Source organism: Mya arenaria, chromosome 9 (genome assembly GCF_026914265.1).
Source record: "Mya arenaria isolate MELC-2E11 chromosome 9, ASM2691426v1".
Lineage (NCBI taxonomy): Eukaryota > Metazoa > Mollusca > Bivalvia > Myida > Myidae > Mya > Mya arenaria.
The window spans coordinates 25,642,165-25,652,878 of record NC_069130.1 but is presented as its reverse complement, the minus strand read 5'-3'; the positions used below and the strand labels follow the sequence as shown (position 1 = coordinate 25,652,878).

The 10,714-nt window shown below is 32.8% G+C and overlaps 1 long non-coding RNA gene across 1 annotated transcript; it reads right to left on the bottom strand.

The window, feature by feature from the left end:
* Window positions 1-2,517: 2,517 nt before the first annotated feature.
* LOC128203374 (uncharacterized) lies at window positions 2,518-9,957 on the bottom strand. Its single transcript, XR_008255934.1, has 3 exons — window positions 9,676-9,957; window positions 4,282-4,404; window positions 2,518-3,871 (listed from the first exon to the last, which is right to left on the bottom strand). It is a non-coding gene; the product is annotated as an uncharacterized LOC128203374 (long non-coding RNA).
* Window positions 9,958-10,714: the final 757 nt, after the last annotated feature.

Sequence of the window (10,714 nt, the reverse complement as noted above, 5' to 3'; positions counted from 1 at the left end):
TTGCTAACGCACCCCCATGGTGATTCTAGTCTTTAAGGTATGGACCTGGAAATTGCGCGCGACACATCCTTTTAATGTAGTGATGATTTGTATAATTTAAAGTTATTTGAAAATCGCTTTATTAGTTACCAAGTTATGGCCCGGACACGGAATTGCTAACGGACGAACAGACGGACAGACAGACGGACAGACGATGGAGGCCATAACATAATACGACCCTTCAGGCGTATAAAAAGTTTATCTTGCCTGTATGTGTCAAATACATATTGCAAGTTATATTAAATTGCCTCTGAGCAAAAAAAAACAATCATACTAAATGACAGCCAACACTCTTTATGTCCTCATATTCAGCATTCCATTGTGAATAAACACTTAGTGTATCTTTCACCTTAGAGGTAGGGACATGGGTCTTGCACACGACACATTGTCTTGGTATGTTGAAAACATATGGCATTTTCATTTTAAAATCTGTCCATATAAGAGAAAGTCACAGCGCGGACACGACAGCCTATAATTTCCTTCAGGTTGCCATGGCAACCAGAGTTCTGCAAGGAATTAATTTTTTTTAACAATTTTGAAAAAGCACCAACCAAGGATCATTCCTATGAAGTTTCATCAAAATTGTCCAAGCGGTTTAGGAGAAGATGATTGTAACCAATTGTTGACACTTTTCCTTTAGGTTGCCATGTCAACCAGAGTTCTAAATGGAATTAATTTCTTTGAACAATTTTGAAAAAGCACCAACCAAGGATCATTCCTATGAAGTTTCATCAAAATTGTCAAAGCGGTTTAGGAGAAGAAGATGATTATAACCAATTGTTGACATTTTCCTTTAGGTTGCCATGGCAACCGGGCCAAACAAAATTATGTGAACAAATTTAAGAGAGGTCCATGCAAGGACACTTCAAACCAAATTTGCTGAAGATCTATCAAGGGGTTCATGCGAAGAAAATGTTAAGTTTTTTTACTAATTTTAGCTCTGGTGGCCCTTAAAAGGGCCCAAACAAAATTATTTGAAAAGACCTGACAGAGGCCCATGCTAGGATGCTTCAGACTTGAAGATCCATCAAGCAGTTAATAAGATCAAGTTGTTTAAAGGTTTTTCTATTTTTTGCTCTGGTGACCCCTAAAAGGGGCCAAACAAAACCATTTGAACAAAGTTGAGAAAGGACCATGTAAGGATGCTACATATCAAGTATGGAGTCATTCTGACTTTTACTTTCAGAGGAAAAGATGTTCAGTGACAAGACAATGTAAAAACAAATGACCCATGAGCAAGGCCAATTTGACCCCGGGACAATAATTTGAATACCTTTGGTGTAGGTCCACTAGGTAACACTATATACCAAATATGAAAGCTCTAGGTCTTATATTTTGGAGAAGAGGATTTTTATTATATAAGACTATATAAAAACAAATAACTTTCAGGGCGGGGCCAATTTTGACCCTGTGGCAATAATTTGAACAACTTTGATAGAGGTCCACAAGATGATGTTGTATACCAAATATCTAATCTCCTGGCCTTACGGTTCTGGAGAAGAATATTTTTAAAGATTTACTATATAACACTACGTAAAAACAAGGACCCCCTAGGCGGGGTCAATTTTGACCCTGTGGCAATAATTTGAACAAATCTGGTAGAGGTCCACTAGATGATGCTGTATACCAAATATCTAAGCCCTGGGCCTTACAGTTTCGGAGAAGATTTTTAAAGATTTACTATATAACACTATGTAATGAAACTAGTGACCCCTGGGGCGGGGCCATTTTTGACCCCAGGAGAATAATATGAACAAATTTTGTAGAGGACCACTACATGATGACACATACCAATTTTCAAGTTTTTCCTTTCCGTTGCCATGGCAACCAGAGTTCTGCATGGAATTCAATTCTTTGAACAATTTTCAAAGGGGACCACCCAAGGAACATTCCTGTAAAGTTTGGAAGAAATTGGCTAAGCGGTTTATGAGGAGATGTCGTTTAAAGTAAAAGTTTACGGACGGACGGACGACAGACGGACGCTGGACAAATTGTGATCACAAAGCTCACCTTGTCACTATGTGACAGGTGAGCTAAAAACATTTACTTATTAATTATTATAGCACTGCGCATAGTAATATACTTTTCATTTTTTCATTCCCCCCCCCTCCCCCCCCCCCCCCGGGAATATATGGCATACACAAACCAAACTTATACTCTCAATTGTTTCAAATGAACATTATTATTTATTAACTATTTTGATTCAATTAGCATTCACATTTAGTCAAGTCACCATGATTTGCATTTGAATTTTTGCTATTTGTAACATTAGACATACCTTATATACTTCATTTGTACCAAAATTAAACAAATAACGATCTGTATTATAAGATAGCATAATTTGAAAAAAAGAAAAAAAACAAACTTTTATTACTTAATTAATTGCTTAAACAATAAACATACATTTTTCCATCCTTTTTTATGAAATTCAAAAGCCATTGCATTACTCTTTATATTGACAACAAGAAATAAAAATAGTTCATGTATGTAATCATCTATTTTATTTAATTTAAACAATCATTTGATATCATTATAATTTAGTTCTTACAAATCATGTAAGTAATTTCACTTTCAATAAATTGAGAGTTAATAAACAGTCACATGACAAATTCCTTTTATTGGATCTTCAATGTCAGATGGAAAGCTATTATTAAGGACCCAAGTGATGTTTGTTCCTGCATCTGAACTGCCTAAATGCAGCCAATTAGAAATTTTGCATTGAATGTTACATATTTGGGTTAATTAAGGGCTATAATCCCTGTCCCGACAATTTTGAAGATAGAACTTAAGAAAAGTTATTGACTGGCTAAAAGAAAAATATAAATTGAGGAATATAGGCAATGTAATCTTTACAGATATACAAAAATGATTCGCAGATACATATTTAGACTTATCGACATTTTACTTAATATCAGGTTCTTACAAATTATTTATAATATTATTCTTCATATACATACACATTATTTAGTAAACAGTACTGTTTCAACAATTCAAACAAATACATAGTTACAAATCAAATGTTGCTGTATTATGGCAAACACTTGGTGTTCTATCAGTACTTTAACTGAACTGGAACCTCAGATCAACCCATAAAGAAATGGAGTCTAGTAACTTCCCACTCGCCTGCCTCTTGGAACAACTGGGCCATGATTTTACCAGTTACCAGTAAGTGTTCTTTTAGACCATCATGTTGGTCAAAAATGTAATCAGACAAATCAAGACTGTCCGTAACTGGAAATCGGACCTGTTTCAATACATAGGCCACACTTTTTTTATCCAACTCCTTCCAAATGATGGGTAGTGACATGGACATTCCTCAATCTAACTTCTGCAGTGACTTCATTCATTCCTTTAGTCAAATACGGACAGTGTGAGCTGTTGAGATAGACAGCTCCTGTGACATCACATTTTATTGTGAAGAATGTCCAGCATAGATGGCTTGTCATCTAATGTAGCTAATATGTCCGCCCGGTCAGCTCAATCGGTAGAGCGTTGGACTCTGAATTGGACATCCCGGGTTCGATTCCCGGGCGGACCAGGTCACCTCTGTTGTGATTGGTTATGAAATCCTTTCTACGACCATTCGCACTGTACCACTGCACCTGGCATGTACAGAAGCTGTCAGTTCCTTGCAGAGGTGAAGGCACCTAGTACTGGTTCTGCCCAGGATAGGTGTGCGGTGGTTGAACTGTCACTCTGGGACCCTTCAATGTGCTCACGCCGGGACCCGGAGTATAAACTACTAACACCACCACCTGGCAGCCTGCTCTGAAGCTTGTCCATAGCCCCATATGTGTGGCCAGTCATCCATTATCCCCATTTTAATGATAATCTGAAAATAATCCCAAGCACATTTATATGCATATTTATTATATCATATCCACTTCTATACACTTATCTTCTCTAGGATGTTCAAACAGGCTTGATGTGACAATACAAAATGTGAAGACAAATAAACAGCGAGATACAACAAGTATATTGAATTTTCTGTCTGATTTAAAATGATTTGTAATATAAACAGGACAGGTGAAACTTCCTATTCGACAAATATCTTTTTTTTATTGTCATTTCCAAGCATTTTTTATGATTAGATTATTTAATATTTCACAACTTAAATACTATCAGGAAGTCATAAGATTAACCATCTATATATATATATAAAATAAATCATATATATATATTTAATATATAAAAACAAGTCATTATACAAATGATATACACAAATTAAAAAGGTATTTATACTTCTGAAACACTGTTGCACAAGCCACTGGGCACAAAGAGGTTGATGAAGGTTTTCCTGATGCCCTTTGAGGTTTCCCCACAATAATGAGAAAGATGACCTCTGAGAGAGATGGTGGTTATTTCCTGAAACATTAAATTTATACATGTTGTATATAATTTAAAAAAATGGACACTTGACAATATACAGAATGCTGTACATAAAATTCATAAGTCCTATAAATAAATGCTTTTGAAAAATTCCAGAACATATAAACAGCAAAACCCAAAACCTCTTGATTTTGTTCTCAATTGGCCAACAGGGAAGTATTTTTTTTTCAAGAATCCATGAAAACCAGTGATATAAAACTGCTGACAAAAAATTAGATCATGCATTTTTCTTTAACTGTTAGTAATAGTTTAACCCACAAAACATTGGCTTTCAAACGAAAATATGCAAATCTGCGATATGATCTCTGTCAGCAGTCTTTTATCATTGGTTTGCAGATACTATTAAACCCAAAAATTTGCTCTTTCCAAGACAAAAAAAAATAAAAAAGTTGTAAAAACGGTAAATTTGTGAGAGTGCATGCAGCTTTAATAATAATTAATATATTCTTGTAATGAAGCTGTTATGTGCTAAAAATAGAACCCAATGAAAAATAAGCATATCCTAATAAGCCTAGCTTTAATATTATGAAGTATTTACTGAATCAAATAGACATATATAGGCAAATGACTGAAAAGCTACCATAATTAAAGCTGCACTATCACAGATTAAACATTTCGACAACTTTTTAATTTTTGTCTTGGAACAAGCCAATTTTTGCTACAATCCATGGAAACCAGTTAATAAGACTGCTGACAAAAAATTAGATCGCGGATTTTTATATTTAAGTTCATAAATTGATGTTTTATGCATTTTTCTTAAACCGTTAGTAAGGTTTTAAGCTCTAACATTTTCGAAAGTATGAAAATCTAAGATCTGTTTTTTTATCAACAATCTTACATCAATGGGTCGCAGATATTTACGCAAAAATTTGCTCTTTCCAAGACAAAAATAAAAAAAGTTGTAATAATGGTAAATCTGTGAGAATGTAGCGTTAAGAGTATTTTTAAAACTTATAATGAAAGTCATTTGCATTTATTTTACATAAGCACGAAAACTAATGTGTTATTTATTCTGAACTCCTTTATAAAAATGTAGGACAAAACATCCCATGTCATTTTTGACTAAGGGGACAAAACACGTCCAACCCATTTAGACAGGGTTGACAAAACAACCCAGATCATTTTGACATGGTGGACAAAATAACCAGGAAAATATTGGCAGTTCAAAAAGTTAAGACCCCCCTCCCATCCTACCAACACTTGAAAGATTAAAACTAATTGGCCATTATCAAGATGTGTTTTATTACCCCCAATAAACACCCTTTTTCACTTAATTTATTAGGTTTAGAAATGTTACTATGGAGATCTTTATCACAGCATAAGGAAGACACAGTGACTTTAATCATAAGGATTTGCTACAAAGCTACAGTACAATATTAAGTTCAGCATTATGATAATCCTTACTTCAAAACACTCTTCTTAAAAAGGTGTTCAAGGCCAAAATCTAATATTCATATTCATTACAGGCTGCTTTGCATGACAATTATTAATTTCAGATATTTGCTTTAAGCAATTTATTTTTAATTATAAAAACACTTTCTCATAGTTTTCATCTTCTTTTTGATATTGACATGTTAATATTAAAGGGGCCTCATTTGTTTTTAATATTTACGTTAGTCTTATATTAAAGCTGCAACCTCACAGATTGAACGTTTTGACAACTTTTTTTAAAATTTTTGTCTTCGAACAAGCGAATTTTTGCGTAAATATCTGCAAACCAGCGATAAAAGACTGCTGACAAAATATCAGATTGCAGCTTTTCATACTTCCATCCAAAATTGATGTTTTATGCATTTTTCTTAAACTGTTAGTAGCAGTTTAAGCTGTAAAACATTAAATTTGGAATGGAAATATCAAAATCTGAAATCTAATCTTTAGTCAGCAGTCTTTTATCACATAAGCAGGTATTTACACAAAGAAATTCTAATACATAAAGTTTAAACAAAAAATAAAAAAGTTGGAAATCAATACATACACAAGTTGACTAACATATATTTGAATAATAAACCTTAAATTACTTTCCAAAGAATGCATTTAAGGAAAAGTTACTTACTGAAAACAAGATGTAACAATGCATGTATTTTAAAGTGAAAACGCATATATATTATGTATTTTAAAAATGTAATCCTTTATACTTTTTACTCTTTCTGTTTTTAAAAAGGATGTAACCCTAACCAAATCATTTTATTTTTGGCCCTACTATAACACAATCAAGAATTTAGCCCCACATTCCAGAATGCAGGGCTTAAATTGTGTTATCATTTTGATCACTGACATGACATCATTGACAAAATAAGGATTCAAAAATCTTTGTTTCCGCCCAACTGACCCTATTTTTATCCTTCTGATCCTTTTTTGTTTTTGGTGTTTTGATCAATATGTGCTTTTTTAGTAAAGACCTTAATAATTCCCTGATATAGGTCAGTTTGCCAAAGAAACATGGTCCTAAAAAAAACAACAGTTACCGTATGCCTACCTTTTTTGATATTTAACTGGAAACTATGAATACTTTTTTTTGGCCTAAGCAACAATTTTTGTTTGAAGCCAGTGTGCATGTGCATACTGTGTATTTTTTTACTTAATTACATTGTATTGTCTGCGAATTACCAATATCAAATCCATTGTCCTATTTAACAGGATAATGGTTTTGATATTGGTCCCATGTATTATCATTATAAAAAGTGTAGGAATTTTATTCAAGACCATTTGCAAGATGTGTCATGTTTGGTGTCAATATTATGCTTGAATGATCATATTTTATATTTGTCATTGTTAGATATTTAATTTGTATAAAAAAATGAGCAATAATAAAACCTCTAAAGTTTTTTCCTCAGTTGGTAAGAATTACACCTGTTGTTGTTGTTGTTGGGTTAATAAAAGTCTGCTTGCCTATGGCTCCATTATGGCTTGACCCTGTCACACCCCCTAGTGTGACTGAAACATATTTGTGAGGCCAAAGGGGGATCTATCTTCATTGAATGTCAGTATTTATTTTAGCTCCACCCCTTTTACTTGACCTGGTATCGCCCCTTTCACTGAACCTGACATCTGATTGGCTGAATGAATATGCCTTTTAAAGGTTTCCTTATGACTGACAGCCCCCACCCCCCCACAGAGAAAGACTGGTCATTTGAGACAATCACTATCATATTTTGAAAAGGCGGCTATATGCATGACTATGAATTGGCTTGTAATTGATTTAAGATAATGATCATTATCTGCAGTTATGCACTTAAATTCATAAAAAATTCATGTTCCTTATACTATGAAAATTTTGGAAGAAATACATGACTGTCAATTTAGAATTGAACTTAATTTCCATGTAAATATCCTTAAATTGTATAACATGTCGAAGGCAAAATGAAGATTTTCACAGATTGATACAATTGCTAAAAGGCATGTTCATTTTTTCAAGATAATGACATTAATAGAAGGTTTCTACTTTGTGTAAGGTTTTCTGAATTTAAACATTTTTTTTTTGTCTTCAAGTCTCTTAACATTACCAAATAAAAAGAACTGTCCTCCAGTTTGTATTATGTAGAATAAGATGTAATTTGGAAGTAACTGTAATTTGTTACAAAGATGGTTTAACCAAAACTTAATGAAAATCCCACATTGATTTCGTGCATTTATATATATATATATATATATATATATATATATATATATATATATATATATATATATATATATATATATATATATATATATATATTAATACATATAGCCCGGAATAGTTGTAGCCCGGAATTATAGCTATTCTAGTTTTTCCGACCTAATCCTCCGGTACAAACAAAATTAAACCGTTGTAATATGCACACATTACTTCGGAAACAATAGAGTCATTGGACTGTTACATGAATTTCAATAGCTCGAAATTCACCTTTTATTTGTTACTTCCGGGCTATATGTATTTACATAACAGAGTTTTCCCATGCTGGTACAAATAAAAGGCGAATTTCGAGCTATTGAAATTCGTGTAACAGTCCAATGACTCTATTGTTTTCCTACGTATAATTCCGGGCTATAACTATTAAGAGCATATACTATCACAGTGACACTCATCTGATATATTGGGGATTAAATTTATGTACCAGTACATTATCTTACAGAATGATAGTGATAGTCATTATCAAATTATTATCCTGATTAATAAGTAAGTTGTTGAGTGAAAACTATTTTTAAATTGAGACAATAAGGTGGATGACATGTTAAGTTATTGAAAGCTTTGAAGATTTTATACAAAAGTTATAAGTTGTCTCAATTTATGATTTCGAAAACCATTAAATTGGCAGGCCTAAGCATCATGAGCCACTCACAGACTTTGATGGAATTGGTAAAAGACAAAAAATAAATATTTACTTTCTTAGTGTTGCAATGCAAAAGATACTGGGCCTACTTTCTATCGAGTAAAACATTCTTAATATATATTTAGCTTTTTTCCATTTGCCAAATAATGGAAAATTATTTGAACTTGATTTTAAAAAATAATTATTTTTTATCCTGACTATATAATTATTTAGTCTTTAAAACAGACTCTCTTCCTTTTAAACTCTAAAATATCTTTAAAAATAAAATAAAATACATTTAAACCCATTAAGATTTAATTAATTATTTAAACAGGCCAGTCTGCACTGCCTTTTCAGTAAGGATTTTAGTCAAAATCATATCTTCGTAAGAACAAGACAGTACACCATAGGTAATTATGACCCCCCCCCCATAATTATGCATATTTGTATACATGTATTAGCTAGACAATATACAACGATAAGTGTATTGTATATATTAGTGAGCAAATAAATGCATTAATAAATGAATAAATACAGATTTATACTGGTAAATAGATTTATAAATATAAATATTTTAGGAAAGATAAACATTAGATAAAAAATATTATCAAAGCCTTTTTAGCCATATTGTATTGGCTGGTGGGGTTACTCAAAATTACCGTGCATGGTCCGCTTACAACCAATTAAATATTTTCAATAGCTCTGAGAATGATTCATACAATCTTTGATATTATGTCAGTTTTTTTTACATGGCATGGCTTGACTTGATCAATATAAATTTTATATTATATGACATGCACAATTCACATGACTTTTCATATATATCCTTTAAGTTTTGTGTGATAATAGATCTTTGATCGAAATTTGTGATTCAAAACTTAAAGATACATATATATATATATTTACTGCTTCGGAATCACACTTTACACACAAGACATATTAAGATTATTGTACTCACTGTTTTTTAATTTAAGTTTATTCATCAAACTCTGTCACTCTAGCTGTCTCTGTATTATCAGCATCACACATCAACTAAAACAAAAAATAATAAGAATTATAACAAGAAAGGTTCAAGTAGTTAGAAAATATATGGGCTGTCATTGGACATATAATATAACAATTTACCATGATTCCATGAAATATTTTTACAAACTAGCAAACCTGAACTCCTTTGTATTTTTTTACATCTTTGTGAGATTTTGCATAAAGCATCTATCTAATTCTTTGTTAATTTACCACATTAAAATTTATTGATTAACTGTACTTTTATTTATTTTATAAATATCTTATATGTTGTGCACCAGTCAATTGTAACCATGGCGCCCCCAGGTCCAGGGAATAGCGGGGACTTTGACTTTCGGTCCAGCCAACCCTGGGTCTAATCCCCTTCCCTGCGGGAACGAACTGATGGTAAAACCCTGGCCAAATGCCCCTGCACACCAGAGACTCTATATAAGGCCCAATCTCAGCTAAATTTGGCTCAAAGACAAAACCACTGCGGTCACCCGGCCCTGCGTGGCCACATAGAAAGTAAAAACACGGCCCATTTCCCGACTATTCCCAGTATACCCCCAGACCGGGGGGTGTGCGTGGTTAGTAACCGTTACAATTGACTGGTGCATTGGTTATAATAACTGAGAGGCCTCAAAGATGCTCACATGACTGTGACTTTTTTGACCTTTTAGGAGATTAGAACAAAGAAAGGATTTTTAAGAAATATACTCAATGAAACAGAGTGAAACTTTATTCAGGGGCTATACACCGTATGATGAAATAGCGAAAGAAGAGAAAATTGTCGAAAACTGACATGAATTTGGTATAAATGTGTACAATGCATTGAAACTAACTAACTGAAGTACCACATAGTTTACAATTAATTGATTTTTCACATTTTTTTTCCATTAAAAAAGATTACTAGGTGGGTATACCTAGTATAGTTAATTTTATGTGTGATTGGCTAGTCGATGCTATCACTTAATGTTACCAAGCTAGGTATA